The 8,358-nt window shown below is 50.1% G+C and overlaps 1 protein-coding gene across 2 annotated transcripts in view; it reads right to left on the reverse strand.

Annotated features, from left to right (window-relative positions):
• Positions 1–8,090, reverse strand: part of LOC140405381 (unconventional myosin-Ib-like) — a 276,153-nt gene extending 268,063 nt beyond the window's left edge. For both annotated transcript variants that reach the window (XM_072493715.1, XM_072493714.1), the window contains exon 1: positions 7,863–8,090. The gene's annotated coding sequence lies outside the window, so the exon portion shown is untranslated. The remainder of the gene's footprint in view (positions 1–7,862) is intronic.
• Between the last annotated feature and the right edge of the window lie 268 nt (positions 8,091–8,358).

Below are 8,358 nucleotides of genomic sequence, written 5' to 3' on the forward strand. Positions count from 1 at the left end.
CACTGCCCCGCTCTCTCCCCATAGCCCTGTATCAATCCCCAAACTAATCCCACTGCCTGCTCTCTCCCCACAGCCCTGTATCCATCCCCAAACTAATCCCAGTGCCCCACTCTCTCCCCATAGCCCTGCATCAATCCCCAAACTAATCCCACTGCCCCGCTCTCTCCCCATAGCCCTGTATCAATCCCCAAACTAATCCCACTGCCTGCTCTCTCCCCACAGCCCTGTATCCATCCCCAAACTAATCCCAGTGCCCCACTCTCTCCCCATAGTCCTGCATCAATCCCCAAACTAATCCCACTGCCCCGCTCTTGCCCCGTACCCCTGTATCAATCCCCAAACTAATCCCACTGCCCCTCTCTCCCCATTGTCCTGTATCAATCCCCAAACTAATCCCACTGCCCGCTCTCTCTCCATGGCCCTGTATCCATCCCCAAACTAATCCCACTGGCCTGCTCGCTCCCCATAGCCCTGTATCAATCCCCGAACTAATCCCACTGCCCCACTCTCCCCATAGCCCTGTATCAATCCCCAAATTAATTCCACTGCCCCACTCTCTCCCCATAGCCCTGTATCAATCTCGAACTAATCTCTCTGCCCCGCTCTCTCCCCATAGCCCGGTATCAATCCCCAAGCTAATCCCACTGCCCCACTCTCCCCGTAGCCCTGTATCAATCCTGAAACTAATCCCACTGCCCCGCTCTCTCCCCATATCCCTGTATCTTTCCCCAAACTAATCCCACTGCCCCGCTCTCTCGCCATAGCCCTGTATCAATCCCCAAACTAATCCCACTGCCCCGCCCTCTCCCCATAGCCCTGTATCAATCCCAAACTAATCCCACTGTGCGTTCTCTCCCCATAGCCCTGTGTCAATCCCCAAACTAATCCCACTGCCCCGCTCTCTCCCCATAGCCCTGTATCAATCCCCAAACTAATCCCACTGCCCCACTCTCTCCCCATAGTCCTGTATCAATCCCAAACTAATCCCACTGCCCCGTTCTCTCCCCCTAGCCCTGTGTCAATCCCCAACTAATCCCACTGCCCCGCTCTCCCCTCAGCCCTGTATCAATCCCCAACTAATCCCACTGCCCCGCCCTCTCCCCATAGCCCTGTATCAATCCCCAACTAATCCCACTGCCCCGCTCTCTCCCCATAGCCCTGTATCAATCCCAGACTAATCCCACCACCCCGCTCTCTCCCCATAGCTCTGTATCAATCCCCAAACTATTCCCACTGTCCCGCTCTCTCCCCATAGCCCTGTATCAATCCCCAAACTAATCCCAGTGCCCCGTTCTCTCCCCATAGCCCTGTATCAATCCCCAAACAAATCCCACTGCCCCGCTCTCTCCCCATAGCCCTGTATCAATCCCCAAACTAATCCCACTGCCTGCTCTCTCCCCACAGCCCTGTATCCATCCCCAAACTAATCCCAGTGCCCCACTCTCTCCCCATAGCCCTGCATCAATCCCCAAACTAATCCCACTGCCCCGCTCTCTCCCCATAGCCCTGTATCAATCCCCAAACTAATCCCACTGCCTGCTCTCTCCCCACAGCCCTGTATCCATCCCCAAACTAATCCCAGTGCCCCACTCTCTCCCCATAGCCCTGCATCAATCCCCAAACTAATCCCACTGCCCCGCTCTTGCCCCGTACCCCTGTATCAATCCCCAAACTAATCCCACTGCCCCTCTCTCCCCATTGTCCTGTATCAATCCCCAAACTAATCCCACTGCCCGCTCTCTTTCCATGGCCCTGTATCCATCCCCAAACTAATCCCACTGGCCTGCTCGCTCCCCATAGCCCTGTATCAATCCCCGAACTAATCCCACTGCCCCACTCTCCCCATAGCCCTGTATCAATCCCCAAATTAATTCCACTGCCCCACTCTCTCCCCATAGCCCTGTATCAATCTCGAACTAATCTCTCTGCCCCGCTCTCTCCCCATAGCCCGGTATCAATCCCCAAGCTAATCCCACTGCCCCACTCTCCCCGTAGCTCTGTATCAATCCTGAAACTAATCCCACTGCCCCGCTCTCTCCCCATATCCCTGTATCTTTCCCCAAACTAATCCCACTGCCCCGCTCTCTCGCCATAGCCCTGTATCAATCCCCAAACTAATCCCACTGCCCCGCCCTCTCCCCATAGCCCTGTATCAATCCCAAACTAATCCCACTGTGCGTTCTCTCCCCATAGCCCTGTGTCAATCCCCAAACTAATCCCACTGCCCCGCTCTCTCCCCATAGCCCTGTATCAATCCCCAAACTAATCCCACTGCCCCACTCTCTCCCCATAGTCCTGTATCAATCCCCAACTAATCCCACTGCCCCGCTCTCCCCATAGCCCTGTATCAATCGGCAACTAATCCCACTGCCCCCTCTCTCCCCATAGCCCTGTATCAATCCCAAACTAATCCCACTGCCCCGCTCTCCCCATAGCCCGGTATCAATCCCCAAGCTAATCCCACTGCCCCACTCTCCCCGTAGCTCTGTATCAATCCTGAAACTAATCCCACTGCCCCGCTCTCTCCCCATATCCCTGTATCTTTCCCCAAACTAATCCCACTGCCCCGCTCTCTCGCCATAGCCCTGTATCAATCCCCAAACTAATCCCACTGCCCCGCCCTCTCCCCATAGCCCTGTATCAATCCCAAACTAATCCCACTGTGCGTTCTCTCCCCATAGCCCTGTGTCAATCCCCAAACTAATCCCACTGCCCCGCTCTCTCCCCATAGCCCTGTATCAATCCCCAAACTAATCCCACTGCCCCACTCTCTCCCCATAGTCCTGTATCAATCCCCAACTAATCCCACTGCCCCGCTCTCCCCATAGCCCTGTATCAATCGCCAACTAATCCCACTGCCCCCTCTCTCCCCATAGCCCTGTATCAATCCCAAACTAATCCCACTGCCCCGCTCTCCCCATAGCCCTGTGCCAATGCCCAACTAATCCCAGTACCCCACTCTCTCCCCATAGCGCTGTGTCTTACTCCACTATCAATATTTATCCAATATTCCCTTAAATGGTACAATTGTCTTTGCCTCATCCATTCCCCATGACAAAACATTTCACGCTCGAGCAACCACTCATTGTCTCAATTCCTTCGGATTTTGCCCTCGTGCCAAATTATCCAGTCATTGTCATTTTGTCCGAGCTTTCTGTGTCGGCTTCAGATGCTTTGCCACCTCCCAGCAGTGACTCCACTTCGCAAAGTACGTCACTGGCTGGAAAGCACTTTGGGACATCAAGGTGCTACTTGCCACCGGTCACCGAGAGGGTGAGTGCTCCATTCTGAAAGCCCCATGAGCCCCAACGCTATAGATAGTTCATCAGGAGGGACACAAGGACATTTTCAAGTCCCTTCCTGGGGGTCTGTGCGCACAGAGGACAACCGGAAGGCAATCCGGCTAGTGATATCTATCAACAACTTCCAACCAGCAGGAATTCACCTACCTCCTGCAAGACCCATAATAAAGGTAAAGCTCCCTCATATCCAAAAATACACTGATAATATAAGAACATAACATAAGAACGAGGGGCAGATCAAAAACCATTTTAAGGCTCACTGCTAATACAAAAAGCAACATCTTTATATTGATGCCCCATGATTCAATTAAATAGAAAGCTCATAGCCTGATACAGTTTAAGGTGGTGCACAGGGTGCATATGACTCGGGCGAGAATGAGTGGGTTCTTTCAGGGGGTAGCAGATGAGTGCGAGAGGTGTGGGCGGGGGGGCCAGTGAATCACGCACACGTGTTTTAGTGTTGTGAATAATTGGGAAGATTCTGGGCGGGAGTGTTCGCGGTCTTAGCCAGGATAGTGGAGGAGGGAGTGAACTCGGACCCTTTGTTGGCGATATTTGGGGTTTCAGAGAAGCCGGAGCTCATGGGGAGGAGGAAGGCCGATGTCGTGGCCTTCGCCTCTCTGATTGCACGGCGGCGAATTTTGCTGGAGTGGCGGTCGGCATCGCCACCGGGGGCAGCACCATGGTTGGGTGACCTGTATGACTTCCTGCGGTTAGAGAAGATAAAGTATGAGTTAAGGGGCTCAGCAGGGGAGTTTGAGGAAAGCTGGGGGATGTTTGTGACCATGTTTGAGGAGCTGTTCGTCGCGGGGGTGGGGGGGGGGGGGGGGGGGGGGGGGGGGGGTGAAAAAGGGAAAGAATCTGTACAGACTGTATAGTTGATTGATGGGAATTATGTTTCCCGGGGTGTTTATTCGCTGTGATCTGTTTTGATACATGTTTGTAATAAAATACATTTTTTTAAAAATAGAAAGCTCATAAAATGATGCCTTTCAACAATCACCTTTTCCCCATTCCTCTCATTGTTTCACATTAGCTCGTACATAAATTCAGTGCTGTGATATCATAGCACCTTTTCCAAACGTTGGACCATAAAACCAATCGATACTTGGTTTCATCTCAGGGCTGCGAGGATTAGTCCATTAGGAGCTTACTAACCAACGTGTCTATTGGGAGTCACAGAGGGGTAATTAGAAGAAACTGCTGATAAACAAATGGATCTCGAAAGGTTTATGTGAGTCCTTGGCGCCGTGAGGCAGCAGTGCTAACCACTACGCCACCATGCTGCCCGAGTCCATTTCTACTTACAGCCCAATTTGCATGCCATTTAAGTGACTGTAAGTATCTGCACTGAAAGGACTGACCAAGTGACTGGCACTTGTAATAAGGAGATACTATCATACTGACCCTCCATGTCAACATTGCAACTCCGTTTCCAAAGTGGTTATAAAGCAGTTCATAGGACAATACAGCACACAAGCAGGCTTTCGGCCCTCATGTCTCTTTGGAAGAGCTGTCCATATAGTTGCTCACTCTCCTTCTCTTTCCCCATAGCGCTGCTAAAGTTCTCTTTGTTGGTGTTCATACAATTTCAATGTGTGTCGCATGTGTTTATCCAGCTTTCCCTTCAATGCATCTGTTAGTCATCTCAACCACTCCCTGTGAAAATCAACACCACATCCTCACCACTCTCTCAGTAATTCTAACTAGTTTCTTCAGATAATTCTAACCCTCTCACCCCTGATCCCATTCTGGTCAATCTCGTCTGCACCTCTCCACGGTTTGCCATCCTTCCTCTTGGATTTGGGTTTCAGATTTTGCCTAAATATAGCTCCGCTCCCTCCCTCCTACCATGGTCCTGGCTTGAGGGCCAGGTGGGACCCCTCCCTTTCTCATGTTCCAATGCTGCCAGACTCCTATCTTTAGTCATTATCAGAACTTTACACTGACCTTGCAAAATTGCTCCTAAATTAAACAGAGGCAAGATAATGATTTGTCAGATATGCATTAACGTTCGAACTGCTGGTTGCACTGTCGTTCATAATGCAATTTTTATGATGATTGATCTTTGGAGTATTGTGTACTTATCTCAGCTAAGGAGCGATAAAAATGCCGGTACCCTGAGAAAGTGCTGACAGAATATCAAGCGGACCATGTGTGCACAGTGATAACAGAACTCTCTGCTAGTTTCATTGAGACTCATGGAAGCATCCTCATTTCATTTCATTCTGATGGTGGTTTTGTAAAGTTCTGTGTACTGTACAAGGGAAGGTCTGCAAACACCCAGGCACAGCCAGCACTGGCATCTTTGTGTATCCTGTCAAATCAGCATTCTAATGTTAGGACTAAATATGGCATGATGACCTGAATGCACTTTAGACTTGTACATTGGTACAATTCAAGGGAATTGGATAGATACTTGATGGGGAAAAATATGCAGGGATAGGGGACGGGGAGGGGGGCAATGGGGGAGTAGGGACTAGCCCTGTCAAACAGCCAACAAGTCCAAAGATGTGCCAGTTAGGTGGATTGGCCATGTTAAATTGCCCCTCAGTGGCACGGTGGCACAGTGCCTCACGCCACCAAGGACCAAAGAACAAACAAAGAAAAGTACAGCACAGGAACAGGCCATGCTGCCCGACTAAACTACAATCTTCTACACTTCCTGGGTCCGTATCCCTCTATTCCCATCCTATTCATATATTTGTCAAGATGCCCCTTAAATGTCACTATCGTCCCTGCTTCCACTACCTCCTCTGGTAGCGAGTTCCAGGCACCCACTACCCCCTGCGTAAAAAACTTGCCTCGTACATCTACTCTAAACCTTGCCCCTCGCACCTTAAACCTATGCCCCCTAGTAATTGACCCCTCTACCCTGGGAAAAAGTCTCTGACTATCCACTCTGTCTATGCCCCTCATAATTTTGTGGACTTCTATCAGGTCGCCCCTCAACCTCCGTCGTTCCAGTAAGAACAACCCGAGTTTATTCAACCGCTCCTGATAGCTAATGCCCTCCATACCAGGCAACATCCTGGTAAATCTCTTCTGCACCCTCTCTAAAACCTCCAATTCTGGTCGCCACACTACCAGAAGGATGTGAACACTATACTCCAAGTGTGTCCTAACTAAGGTCCTATACAGCTGCAACATGACTTGCCAATTCTTATACTCAATGCCCCGGCCAATGAAGGCAAGCATGCCGTATGTCGTCTTGACTACCTTCTCCACCTGTGTTGCCCCTTTCAGTGACCTGTACACCTAGATCTCTCGGACTTTCAATACTCGAGGGTTCTACCATTCACTGTATATTCCCTCCCTGCATTAGACCTTCCAAAATGCATTACCTCACATCTGTCCGGATTAAACTCCATCTGCCATCTCTCCGCCCAAGTCTCCAAACAATCTAAATCCTGCTGTATCCTCCGACAGTCCTCATCGCTATCTGCAATTCCACCAACCTTTGTGTCGTCTGCAAACTTACTAATCAGACCAGTTACATTTTCCTCCAAATCATTTATATATACTACGAACAGCAAAGGTCCCAGCACTGATCCCTGCGGAACACCACTGGTCACAGCCCTCCAATTAGAAGCATCCTTCTCCAATGGAAGCATCCTTCCATTGCTACTCTCTGCCTTCTATGACCTAGCCAGTTCTGTATCCATCTTGCCAGCTCACCCCTGATCCCGTGTGACTTCACCTTTTGTACCAGTCTGCCATGAGGGACCTTGTTAAAGGCCTTACTGAAGTCCATATAGACAACATCCACTGCCCTACCTGCATCAATCATCTTTGTGACCTCTTCGAAAAACCAGGGTTCGATCCCAGCCCCGGATCACTGTCCTTGTGGAGTTGGCACATTCAACCCAAAGGTGTGCAGGGCAGGTGGATTGGCCGCGCTAAATTGCCCCTTAATTGGAAAAAAATAACTAGGTACTCTAAATTTATTTTTAAAAAGAAAAGAAATTGCCCCTTAGGTGTCCAATGATGTGGTTAGGTGGGGTTGATGGATTGGGCGGGGAGTGGGGAGCTCTTTCAGGGGTTTGGTGGGCTGAATGACCTCCTTCTGCACTGTAGGGTGTCTATGATGGGCCGAATAGCTTCCTTTTGAGCTGTATCATTGTGAAATCCCAGGACTTGTAAACAGCAGTCATCCTTTTCTTGAGAGCTAGGGCTACACTGGGAATTAATCCAAATCTGCCCCAAGCTCGTTTTCAGAATATGGAAAGGGGGTGGTAGCTCTTCGTGGGCGGTAAGGCAAATGTATTTTGTTCAGACTGCCGATGGTCAGGCCAGGACACCTGGTCACCAGGACACTTGGTCACCAGGACACTTACAGCGACCAGGAAAGAAAGTGCATCAGTAATCACACCGTGCAGTCATGAAATCAAATCAAACATTCGTCACACAAGGAAGTGAAATTGATCTGCAAACCCTCAAATAGGCTGAATGCATATTTTAAAATAAAGTTAGCCAATATTTTGATTTACCAGAAAAACAATCCCATTTAGTGAAGGATCCTGCTATTTTAATCCAGGTGCATGGATTTCCTTGACTTACCGTGACTGAAATATGTGTATTTCTGTCTGACGAGCAGTGGAAAGTTGTCTTGCCAAGTGACGAGCGGGTTAACAAGTGTCCAGCAATGTTCTCCTGTGTGTGTGGTCGCCTCGCCCTAGCTGGGTGTCAGGCTCCGGTGGTCATCCTCCTTCGCTTGCTGAATGCTGCTGAATGTTGCTCTCGCTTCACAAGGCAGTTAACGGCTCCCTCGCCACATCTCCAACGTCACCACCTCCACCTCCCCTCCAGGAGCCAGTATTTAAACTCCGACTAAAAATATACCGTTCAAAGGGCAGTTCCATGCTGACGGCATCACCATACACTGAAAGCAACAACGTTTTAAAGGATGTGGGAGGAATGCATGTGAAACCTTTGCATGGAAGGTGCACTCTGTCCCAGGTGCCTGACTCAATTCCCTCTGATTTACCTGAGGACTAGCTAGTGGGCTGGGTTCTCTGTTCCTTGCCAATGGGGGATCCGTGGAGTTCGCGACGGA

Source organism: Scyliorhinus torazame, chromosome X (genome assembly GCF_047496885.1).
Source record: "Scyliorhinus torazame isolate Kashiwa2021f chromosome X, sScyTor2.1, whole genome shotgun sequence".
NCBI classification, from domain to species: Eukaryota; Metazoa; Chordata; class Chondrichthyes; order Carcharhiniformes; family Scyliorhinidae; genus Scyliorhinus; species Scyliorhinus torazame.